Source organism: Zonotrichia albicollis, chromosome 1 (genome assembly GCF_047830755.1).
Source record: "Zonotrichia albicollis isolate bZonAlb1 chromosome 1, bZonAlb1.hap1, whole genome shotgun sequence".
NCBI lineage: Eukaryota > Metazoa > Chordata > Aves > Passeriformes > Passerellidae > Zonotrichia > Zonotrichia albicollis.
The window spans coordinates 123,999,151-124,011,565 of NC_133819.1; positions in this window are offsets into that span (position 1 = coordinate 123,999,151).

Sequence of the window (12,415 nt, forward strand, 5' to 3'; positions counted from 1 at the left end):
ACAGAACTCTATTTTTTAATACCTCCTTATCTCTAAGCAGCTTAGGATAGTGATGGCCTCTTGGTCTTTTTCTTTCCTTCATTTTTTCCTTTTTTTTAAAAAGATGTCAAATGTCAAGGAAATTTATATATGGGATTTGAAAAAATCTCTGCATCTTACACAAGAACTGGCATGCTTTGATTAATTTTGATATGTTTTCATTGACAACAGTATAAAAATTTTTGCTTATAGTAATAAGTCTAAAATGCTTTCAGCAGCCTGGTAACTTGGCAAGTAATTTACCACTCCCGTATTATTTAGAACAGGAGTCCAGCAGAAGGTGTCAGCAGAAAAACACTTTATTTAACATAAAATGTGAATTTTTGTTTTGGTTCAGCATTGGACATATATGCCCTTGTAAAACGCTATCATAACATCTGCTTATATTTCCATCCTATGGCACTTATGGTTGTTGAATTCTGAAGATATACAGGAATGAGAAATAAAAGTTTTGTTTGGCTAACAAGGAATTCAGTATGACCCCAAATTTAAAGTCTGTCTGCTTAATTGTTCAAAAAGAGTAAAATCCATTCTTCATTGTGTCAATTTAACTTTTAGTTTTTATTGATATTATTTCTTGAAAAATCTTACCTATAGATTACCAGCGTTCCAGATTAGTAAGTTAACCTACAGTTACTCATTCATCTGGAATTTTAAGGATCAGTTTTAGTTGAGGGGATTTTTTATTATTTCTGAGATTTTCTTTGTGGGTTTTTTCACAGCTATATATTTTTTTTCCTAAAGTGGAGTTGAGATACCATCCTCTAGATGCCTCATGAGAGATGTTCAAATAAGGGTTCTCTCCTCCTTACAGGTTTATTTATGGTGGTCATTGTGAAAATATTTCTCTTCTCAGAATGGATAAAATTCATTAGTTAGGGCTTGAATTGAAAAGTTTTCTCTTAACATAAATATCATTAGTTCATAAAGTTGCAAATAATACCCTTAAACACTGGTAGTATAATTAAAAGTAATTAATGAAAGAAGGTACGATCTCTACTTTTAATATAAATCGTTTTTATGTTTTATGGAGTTGTTTACATTGACCTTGTTCATAGTACCACCAGATGTTAAGTTAAAGTTCAAATCAGAACATATATGACCAAATGAGAATTTTTATTAGATTTTGAAGTTCTTGTTTCTCCAGACTTGTATTTGACACAACAGGAGGTTGTCTCTTTCAAATATGACCTATTATGTATCAATTGCAGTGGCTGAATCAGATCTTAATTTTTCTTTGTCTGATAGAATCAGCGTATTATTTCTGTGTAGTGTCTTTTTATCTGATAACAGCTTAGCTGACTAGAATTTTAAAAGCTTTGTCTTAAGAAGTAAACAGCAGTGGGAGAATGCCACTGTTTTCAATTATATAAAAACTTTTTACTTAAATTCTATGTCACTCACTTCTCATTTTGTGTGTTGTCACCTCACAAGGATCAACATTATTTTACTCTGCTGCATGGACTTCTTCTGGGTTAAAATACTTCTGCTATACTGACTAGCCCTAAAGTTCAACTACAGGTTGTTATCCAGGATAAATATAAAGTCACTAAATATTTCTACTACATCATTTACAGTTCTCTATCAAAAGTGAAAGCAATAATTTTATCCATTTTCATTTAAATTATTCCAAAATATCACTGTCATCATTTGCAGATACTGCATAGCAACTCCACCTGAAGCAAGGATTGGTCAGAATCGTGGTCAGACTAGGGCACTGTTCTGAGGCTTGCTACATGTAAATTGTTAGGCAGCTGCAAAGTCAGTTGCCCCTACTTCATGAAAATGTTTATATTTCCCTTCTTCTGAAACTTAAAATAATAGTACTGGGGATAACATAAAAGGTTATTTTATTTGCCACTTCAGATTGGTCATATCTATTACATACATTTCTCCGGGATTTCTTTGAGCTTCAAATTTGTTTCTTTCAAAACATAGCTTATTTACATTGATAACTTTGAGTAGCTGCAGTCTCTAACTCAAGTATTTTTTTTTGCTGACATTTAAATTTGGTGACTAAAACACTTGAGTTGTGATATGGCTGGAGTGCTGGGAAAAGTGTGCAAGATAGATAGGCTAAAGACCTTTGAAAATGAGAACCAGACTATGAATTGGAGATGATATTTCATGGGCCACTTGAATACTAAGCAAGGGACAGATGTCTCTTATCCTACCTTGTTTAGCTTTGAAGACACACAGCCAGCCAAATGATTTTCCACTCAATTAACACTGCCTCTTAATTGACAGTATTTTTACTGCGCACTGGGTGGAGGATGGATGGCTATATACATTTGGTCTGATGTGCCACAGTTGTTTCAGCGGCCTTGATGATAATGTCAACTTGCACAGTGACAGTTCTTGATAGCTGATACAACCTTTTAAATATAAAGCTATGTATGATTATAGTTCTAAATTTTAAGCGATAGAATTTGCATGTATAGACTGAGAGGAATAGCACATTGATGATTTTTTTTATTAACTTCTTTATAATAATTCTTTTTTTCTCGGTTCCCTTGAGTAATGCCGGCTCAATCCTACATCTATTGAGGCTCTTCACCCTGCAGGCAACTGTCACAGAGAAGACAGACACATAACAGCTACATGCTAAATGATTGGATATATTCTTTCCAGGAAAAAAAGTCTCTTCCAAAGCAAATTCTGTCATGAAAAATGTGATATGTTTTTATCTTTCCCCATGAGTCTTTTAATTCAGGGACAAGTTTTTAGGAGAACTTATCCTAGTGTTTTTAACCTTTTAACCTGGAAATTCTTTTATATAAGGAATTACTAAATACAAATTACATGTTAATGTGCATATTGTGCCCTCTGTACCTAATGTACCTATTGTACCTTCTGTTTAGAGCTGGTTATTTAGAGCCCTAAACAATTTCATGCTTTAAAAAAAAGCTAAATGTACAATTGCTATACCAGCACTAAAATCCTTAAAGGAAATGTATTATAAAAACAGGCCTATCTAAAATCTTATTCGTAGCACTAAAAAGTATTCATCAGTAAAATATGTTAAAAGCTCATACTTACCAATACAGTCCATCTAAATTTCTCACTTCCTTGCCCAATAAAATGCAGGATGCCAGCTATTTAGCATTTCTGACGAGGCTGAAATATAGAATATATTTCTTGGAATGTTATTATAACAAAACCTGCACATGCTTTTCTAATTTCTAAATAAGATGTATTTATTATATCTGTATGTATTACAAGTATATTTATTTTTGAAAAAAGCAGTTAATCTACTGCTGAGAAGCTCTGAATGTCAAGTATTAAAATTGCAACTTAATTTGAGTCTTCGAAACAACAAAAAACAGTGGGAGACTTACAACAGGAAAATATTTTGATATTAAAAAAAAATCTGGTGGTATTTAATTTTATTCCTGTAGCTCACAAACCCTTGGCTAGACTAGTTGTGTTGGAAATAGTGCTGCTTTATTTTTGTATATGTCACTAATTATTCACTAATTTAGGGTCCTAAGTAGAGATCAGTAGAACATACAAATAGCTGGAAAAGTTTTGGACATCCTTAGTAAAGGTCTCAATATTTTAGGACATCTGAACTACAGAAAATTTATTAAGATGAAGAAGAACAGAAAAACAGAGCTGCTGCAAATTCTTTGCCTTTGAAAAACTGAAAATTATATCCTGAATGAATTATCTTACATTAAATTAATATTTATTTCAAAATGCATGATGAGGTCTCTTTTGTCTCTTCCTCATCATTCATAAACACTAAAGAAAATGTTTCATCATATTACTATGGGACAGCCTGTCTCTTTCAGTCTACTTTGAGCTTTGAGTCATATTTAAATAACAAATTTGAACTTGCTTGACATGTAATTCTACCTTAAATAGGCTATAATATTTTAAACACATTTTCCAAAAGTCTCTGTTACATATCATTGGAGCTCAAATATCATGCCTGAAAAGAGTTTTGGAAACTTTGACATTGTCATCTGACCAACCAAACCATGTTTGAAATTGTTATCACTACTGCATTTGTAAGTGAGCTCAAAGCTCAGAGCAGACAACCTGACAGGCAGTATCTTGGAAGTGTTGTGTCTTAGTAACCTTAAACATGGCTTTTCCTTTTGAACACTTTAGTAGTTGAGATAAAGTGGAAGCGATTTGGCAGCCCTACAGCCTTTGATTCAGTCAGTGAGAAAAATAGTACTGAAATGCCCCTAGTCCTGAATTTTATAAACCATGGGAGGATGACAGTAATCTGTCCTTTCCCCCTTTTCCCCCTCCACAGTTAGTACAAGGGTTCCATTTGAAATGCAAACTTCATGAGCCTAAGAAAAACACTAATTCTAAAGTGCTATAGAGGCCACCATAGAGAAAAGAATAACATATTTCATTTTCCTACATTTGCTGCAGCTCACTCATTCTCCTCATAAAGATGATGTATACAATTTAGCAAATTTTGTGAAATTATTGTGAAAATACTTCAGTATTTCCTTTCACATTTCAGTAATCATTAATACCATGAAATTAATCCTAACTTCTAAACAATGTAACCCAGGGATGTGGTGGATTATTTAGGACTTGGCTTCTCAGGGGCCTTGACAACCTAGTCTAACCCAACACCCTACCTTCAACAGTTTAGAAAAAATGTTCTCCAGAGTGCCCTTCCAACCTAGTATTTTCTACCCTGTGTTCTCCTCCATTCCTTTTTTCTCTTTCCCGTCATGCCCATCTTGTTTCTCCCTCATTCTAGCCTCAGCCTGAATGCATCCTGAGCATTTGTAGTGTTTGTTTCCTCCTAAAATCTATGCTCAGTTACAATCCTAACTTGCTTTCATGGCTGTTCTCTCAGCAAGCATTATGACGTCAGATATCCATTCACAAGAAGAGTAAATACCACCACTGTGTCACCTCTAAGAGGACATGGGGAGGTAGGCTGAGCAGGTCATGATCTTGCCTCTGGTGCTTCTACCAATGTCTTTCTCTTTTTTATGCATGTCCCTTGGCTGGTAAAAGGTAATTGACAGGATGGATCAGAGAACCCAACCAGTGACCCTGTGGGAATTCAGGTTCAATCCAACTTCACAGATTCTGTTCAGTGCAGTACAAGGTTATGGCAAGCTCACCTTGGACAAGGAGTATGCCAGGTCCACCAGTTATTTGGGCAGCTCACTGAGCTGACAATGTCACTATCAGTACTGTGGACACTGCCAGAAGTAATATGGCAGTATCTTCCTTCCTATAATGCTGGCTAGGCTCTAAAAATACATTGAATTGGGCTGAAAAGTCATATAGACAAGGCTACATCATGAAGAAATTACATCCAATTAATTATCTTAGTAATGCCTCCCATCCCCTGCACAGTCATTTCCGACTGCATGCCACTCAGACAGTGGAACTCCATGCTGCAGAAATGCAGATGCTTGCAAACACTTACTTTTGTTTTCTTGCCACTATGTTCCACCCAAGGGCAAAGAGTTCTGTCACTATGAACAACCACAAGAGTGAAGAGAAGTGCTGTGAGTAGAGATCAAAACTGCCCAAGATCTTAGTATGACAATATTTATTTGGATTTTTTTGTGGATCAAAAGCAGCAAAATTTAACTGGACTTCACTGAACTTGAATACGTTGGAACTAGTATAGAAGCATTCTCATTGCATCACTCCTAACAAAATCCTAAAGGTCCCAAGTCTATTCTCAGTAATGCAATTAGGACTTAGCTTGATTAATAAACAAACTAGATAACCTACTATGAGCAGTTTAAAACTCATGTTTCTTGACAAAGAAATAAACTTTTTCTAGAATTATTAGTAAGATTTCCATGGCTCAGGTGCATCTCTGTTGGTATGCATGAGCTGGCAGTAGCTGTTGACATGAGAATAGACCTGTGTCCTGTTTACAGGACTTGCAAGGATTGCTTATCAGGATGGCTCTTCGGTTTGAAAAGATGGTTGGCGCACGACTGTAGCCTTTCTCTCCCTTAAGCCCAAGTATGCAAATAAAAACTCTGTGACTGGAACTGAAGACGAAAGGCCAGACACTTGCCAGAAAAGGAGGTGAGAAATCAAGCCAAGGAATCTCAGTCAGAGTGGAGAAAACTGACCTCCAGCCCAGTGCTTTTTTCTCCCAGGCAACAGAGGAGAATCCCCTATTAATATTCCCAGAGAAGCCAAAATGTTAGGAGAGCATTATATATTTGTGCTTGTCTTTATAACATATTCTTGATTTTCAGATATACTGTTTTTAATTGCAGTGTAAATTACAACATTTTAAAATATGTTAGTGTATCTCAACAACATTCTCAAATTATATTTTGTTTATTATAAAGAAATAGCTGTAATATTAAATTATCACCTCTATAGGAACCTATGGTGCAGGCCTTCAAACTCTTATTTTTTCTCTCTAGTATCCCAGCTACTAGTCTGAAATATCTGATTTTCACAAGCAATGAAGAAACTCCCCATCATGTGTTAAATATTTGCTTCATGTTTACCATTAAACTGCAAAAAAAGTAAAAAACCCATAAAGATTAGTTATTAATATCAATATGTGTTCTTATGATTTTAGCAGCCAAATCATGCTGATTGTTTTAGATATTTGAGTCTTCATCTGTAAAATGAAGCTAAAAGAGAAGGACTACTTCAATTTATGGCTAGACTGGACAGGTACAGTATCTGAGTTTTTAATGTTTTTGAGCATAATAGATACCATGTATGGAGTTGATTCAATGAAAACAATCATGAATGATGATCTTATAAGTTTAGTCTTCCAAAAGTTGATTCAAAAAAACCTTTAGAAAGGTATTTCAACTAGGAGTGCCTGAGATCACAGCACTGAAGTTGCTTTCCAATGAATATTTGTTAAATTCAAAGCTTCCATGCTCTGTGAGATTGACTGAAATTTCCTGAGAGACTGCTTCTCCCTACGCGGTCATAAGCATTTGCACAGCTGCTAAAGGTTTTTGGCAGTTGCCCACAGCTGTGGAACCACATCTGGACTAGATCTAAGTGGTCATAAATTTCAATACCTTCAGAACAAATCAGTGAAACCTACTTCTCTCACCTAGCGGTACCAAAGCCAAAAAATATGCCAATAAATTCCTGCTATCAGGAGGGATGGAAAGAGAAAAACAGAGACCCTTTTGTCTTCTCTTTAGCAGATATGTAAGATGCTTTAATAATCTGATAAAGGGACAGAATATAAATTTAGAATATAAACTTTGATAGCTAAAGCCTAATCTGAAATATTAGACAAAACCAAAGGAGTTAATTCAATTTCAGAAATTCAGAAAATAAAATCTCAGTTTAACTCTTAACAGCAAAATTTGAAATTAGATTCTTCTTTTACAGACTTTTTTTGTTCACAATAATGTTTTCTCAAGGAGAATCTTGTCTCTTAAGAAAACTACTAGACGATCATCACATTTTTAATTGCATGGTGGAATAAACTCAGTAAACAATAGTATGGTTTGCTATACAGGTTGCTCTTTAATAACTCAAAATTTGGGACATAATTAAAACTTAAACTTCTAAAGTGAAATTCAATCCCATATCTTTGAAATACATAATTTTATATATTTCATGAGACTTTTTTGATTAGGTTGACATTATACTACTGTTTGAAATGGACGTCATAAGGGAAAACTGAGATGCTGAGAATAAGAGGAAATGTATAATTTATAAACTCTACTTAATAAACCATATGTTAAGTACAGCTCTGTGTGGAAAAGTCTTTTAAGGTTATTTATAGTTTGATTTATTATATTGGAGTTCTTCTTAATAATAGAGTTATCTTACCATTGTAATTGAGCCTATCTGTCAAGATTACAGAGGACATTTTACATATCTGAAGGAAGATGGCAAGGCAGAGCTACGAATCAGCAGCAAGTACCAAAGTTAGGATGGCAATCAATACTATTGAACCACAGCATTTTCTTAACTTAAATTTTCCAAATCATTTGAGTCTGGATATGTGCTTAACGTTTGTCCAAATCAGAATTGCCAGTTAGATAGGAATGACCAGCAACTTCAATTGCTCAGAGTTCTTAAATAAGGATTTCACAATCAAACTCTTGAGTCATCCAAGAGAAGGTAAGAGAAAGAACTCATGGACAACTGCACAGAGAGAACAGATATTTGAAGAACAATCTCTGTGGATAAATGATCTCTGTGTATTTCAGAGTGAAGCAAAGAAGGCAGTTATATGATCTGCTGATCAGAAGTTAGAAGCATTTTCAGCCAGGTCCTGAGATGATCTCTCTTGGCTCCCAACAAGACCAGATTCCCACAGATGCCATGCCACAACTTCCTTTTCTTTGCCAAAGATTTGGATCCCTCTACAGTAGTGCCATCTCCACTCTATCTTAGCTTCTGCGGGAACCATTTTAGAATTAGGAAGCTGAGGTGCAAAAACTCAAAAATCATGGGTTTGTGTATTTACCTTAGAAATTCTTCAAAAGTTAAGTGTAAAGTTTCTGTCAGGTCAAACTTCATGTTGGCATGTAAGCGTTATACTCGGTCATGATGAAATACTTGCCCACTAAATAATAAAATAAGTAATTTTTCTATAGTAAAATAAGAAAAAGATATTGCAGTCGAAAAAATTGAAGAGGAGTGTAGTGGAGAGAAAAGAGATAAATAAACTTGGTGTGGAAGAAAAACAGGGCATTTTTGTTTCTCACTTCACTGTTTTTTCAGAAGCAATATAATCAGCTAAAATAGTATTGTAACAAAAGAATGAGAAGAAAGGGATGCGATGAGATGTGAAAAGTTGACCAAAATTTTGCTCAGATTTCAGAGAGTGGAGGAGAAGAAGAACTGAATTTTCCAGGAAATCTAATGCAAGTTTCCCTCTGCTGGTTCTTTTGCTTTGAAGTAAAGATCAGGTAATGTCATTTCAGGAGGTAGAATGATGCTGTAAGAACAACAGGAGAATCGAAGACAGAAGATTATTTTTGATTGATTCATTGATTGCATAGAAAAAGAGAGGGTTTGCTGTTTGGTTTTGGGGGACATGCGGTTTGAGTCTTTGGATGTGGGTATTATTTTCATGATTTACTTTCAAAATTAACAATTATCCATCAGGAATAATGGCAGGGAGTCCTGGGTGTAGTCTTCATTATTTTGTCTATTGCAAAGAAAAAATCCAATTAGACAAAAACTTTATTAATCAGAATTATTTTTCTTCTGCATTGCTTTCAGCTAATCATTAATATTATTGCAAAAGGATCTCAAACCAGTACTCCTTTGCATATTGTTTCAGCAAGTGCAGTAAGTTCTCCATCATCATCTGCATGATGATAGAGACGATCATAAAGCAAGGAGTTTTTGGTTAGGTATAGTAAAGTGACTCTTAAGCCTTTTAGTAGAGCACAACAGGATCTACAATTAACAGAAGCAACTAGGGAATTTTGGTCACACACACCAGCAAAAGTGTGATAAAACTGTGGAAATCCAAAGAGTGTCTTCAGAAGGGGAATTCAGAAACCAGAATCACAACTGAAGTTGTGAATCCTTTGTCCTTCTGCACTACTATTCTCATCTCAAAATTTGCCACTACTAGATTGATAGATACATAATAATTCCATTATGTTCCTGTCTATATCTTATCCCCCACCTCACAAAAGTCAGAAAATAAGCTGTACCTGTAATTAACGCTCTCAGGCTTATTGACAGTATTAATACTGTTATTTGAACATAACATTCAGAAAATTTTCATATGTGGTTCATTCAATAAATATTCCCAGCATGTCTTAATAAATTCAATAGATAAAAATATTCAGTAGGTATCAAAAGTGAATATATGAGCCATATACAGTAGATATCAGTTTCTGAAGTCACTAAAAAATCAATACACATATTTGATGCTTTCTTTCCCAATAACAAAGTCCTGCTGCATTAGTCCCCATGCTCCTAATCAACAATATTTTCTATCCTGTGAAACTGTATTCTCTCTATTTAACACTCCTTCAGTTTCTAGTAGCAAAATAATTTCGTGGAAATTCTCGAAAGTTCTTGTGAAAAAACACCTGTGTATGTGAGATGTTATCTGATGGAGCAGTAGTAAAAGTAATTTAAAATGTGTAAGAAAACAAATTTCTGTTATTATTGTCAGTCTAGATTACATTTTTACTCTGGTTATGGGATCACTCATTCTTTTGCTCTGTAATTTACTGACTTCAGTTAACAGCACTACTAGTACTTAATACTGAATGCATGATGTAAATTAAATATTTGGGGAGTGAGTTAAGACTTGCCAAGTCTTATCTAAATCTTACTGAAATTGAAAATCTCTGGAAAAGACTTATATGAAAAAGATTTTTGCAAGTGTCAAATTTTTCATCTTTATTTTGAGGCTGGCACAAATTAACTTTATTAAAAAGGGTTTTTTGGATTTTCTTTAAACTGCTTTCTAATCCTTATAACATTTTTAAATTGTTGGCAGAGAGTTTAAATTGCTTGTTACTATAAATATCTGCATAGTGGTAGAATGAAAAAAATGGGTTTTTAAACTTAATTTTGTAGAAATGCATTGTATTTTCAATCTGTATCTATTTAGATGAGTTTTTTGAAAAAGAGCACAAGGGTCACTTATTCTGGTTCATGTATATGTTATGGCCCCAGTTTTTCATAGTTGCACTCCATTCAACTGAATGGTTAATTCCTGACTGAAAATTTACACATGGTGGGTAGATTTAGCTGAAATATTCATCCTCTGGCAGTGAAGTAGTTACCTGTATTTGTATTTACTGTAGGTATAATTAAGCTTCAAAATTAACACTTTAAAGTTAACACCTCATTAAAATCTGTGGGCAACACTTACACTTCTCCTCTGATTTTCCATTATTTTGGGCTACTGATTGAATGGGTGATGCACATTGAGGACTTTATTTTAAAACACAAAGAAATAGAAACAGGAAATAACCTTGAAGTCAATAAGCAAATTCTTGAGATCCATCCTTGGTCAGTCTTCATTCATATTCATAGCGATGTGACTTATTTACAGTAAGATGCATTTATTCAATAAATATTAAAGGCTTTAGGTTTGATGTCTTACTTTATTTGTTCAAGGTTTTTTATTTTGTTTTCTTTTGTTTTCTTTTCTTTTTGCTTTCTCCCTGAAGTGAAGTGGAACACAGCTTTAAAATGCTGTGGGGAAGAAAAGATCTTAATAGAAGTCCTTTGTGACTGTGGCAAGACTTAGATCCTAAGTAACAGACTATCCTTTGGATTTTTTTTTAAATTTATAGTGCTTGATTAGAAGTTTTTGGATAAAAATGATTGATAATAATCATATTTCAGTAAAATTATTGTGCTGACTCCTGAGGTTATCAATGCCACTTCCAAATGAACATATATTTCTATCATGTAACTCAAGGAGTAATTGTGTTGTCACATAGCAGTGGAGCACCATAATTTTGACAGACTGTTTGTTTTTTTCCCCACAGATCCTTTAAGAAAGGTCTAATTCCTGAGATTAAAATGTGCTTATAATTCTGAGATCCAGAATTATAGTGACTATGATGTTCTAAAGGTTGTGTGCTAAAATGTTGGAAGAGATCCAACATTTCTTTTTCTGAAAGAAAACATGAATTGCCAGAAATCCTATGCATCATAATACTATGAAATAAAACTGAAGTTAAGCAGAGAGATTAAAAAAACCCCAAGAATTATACCTTAATATACATTATAAATTCCATTATATAATAGTTGATCAGCATTGTGCCTGTGCCTGTTTTTAGGGTGAAAATTGAGGAACTTTGAGATACTGGAATGACAAGAAACACATACAGGAACCACAGAAAAGGGGAAATTCCAAGAGCTTAATAACACTACTGGAAAAATGCCAGAGATGTATTTAAAAACCTCCTATCTACAGGCTGGAGAAATTATTCCAAGGAGTCTTAGGTAGCAATGTATGTATTGGATCATATTTAACTATGTGATTTTCTTGTGGGTAAATGTTTTCATGAGCTCTATTCTAATGTTTTACAAGTAAAGTAAATGTATAAGGGCAGAATAATTTATTTTCTAATGAGGGATCAAGTAGTTTATTTCTATTGTACATGTTATTACAGTGACTGTAACATGCTGTGAGAGAGCAGAACGATGAGCAGTCACATCTTGCTAACACATCTTAGATGATAAACAGATGGAGACTATAGAGATATTCCATGTTAGGACATGTAGAAAAAATTATTTCACAAATGTAATTAGCATAAATTATATTTTAAAAGCTTTGGGGCTTTGTTTTGTTTTGGAGTTTTTTTATAGTCTCCTCCTCTGCCCCCTTAATAGCCATGACTTTGGCAACTTGAGTCTTCACGATCAGCTACAATTATGATGGGTGGATGAAGCCTTAAAGGTTAGAAGTTTATTTTGGAGGAGTACCAAGAAG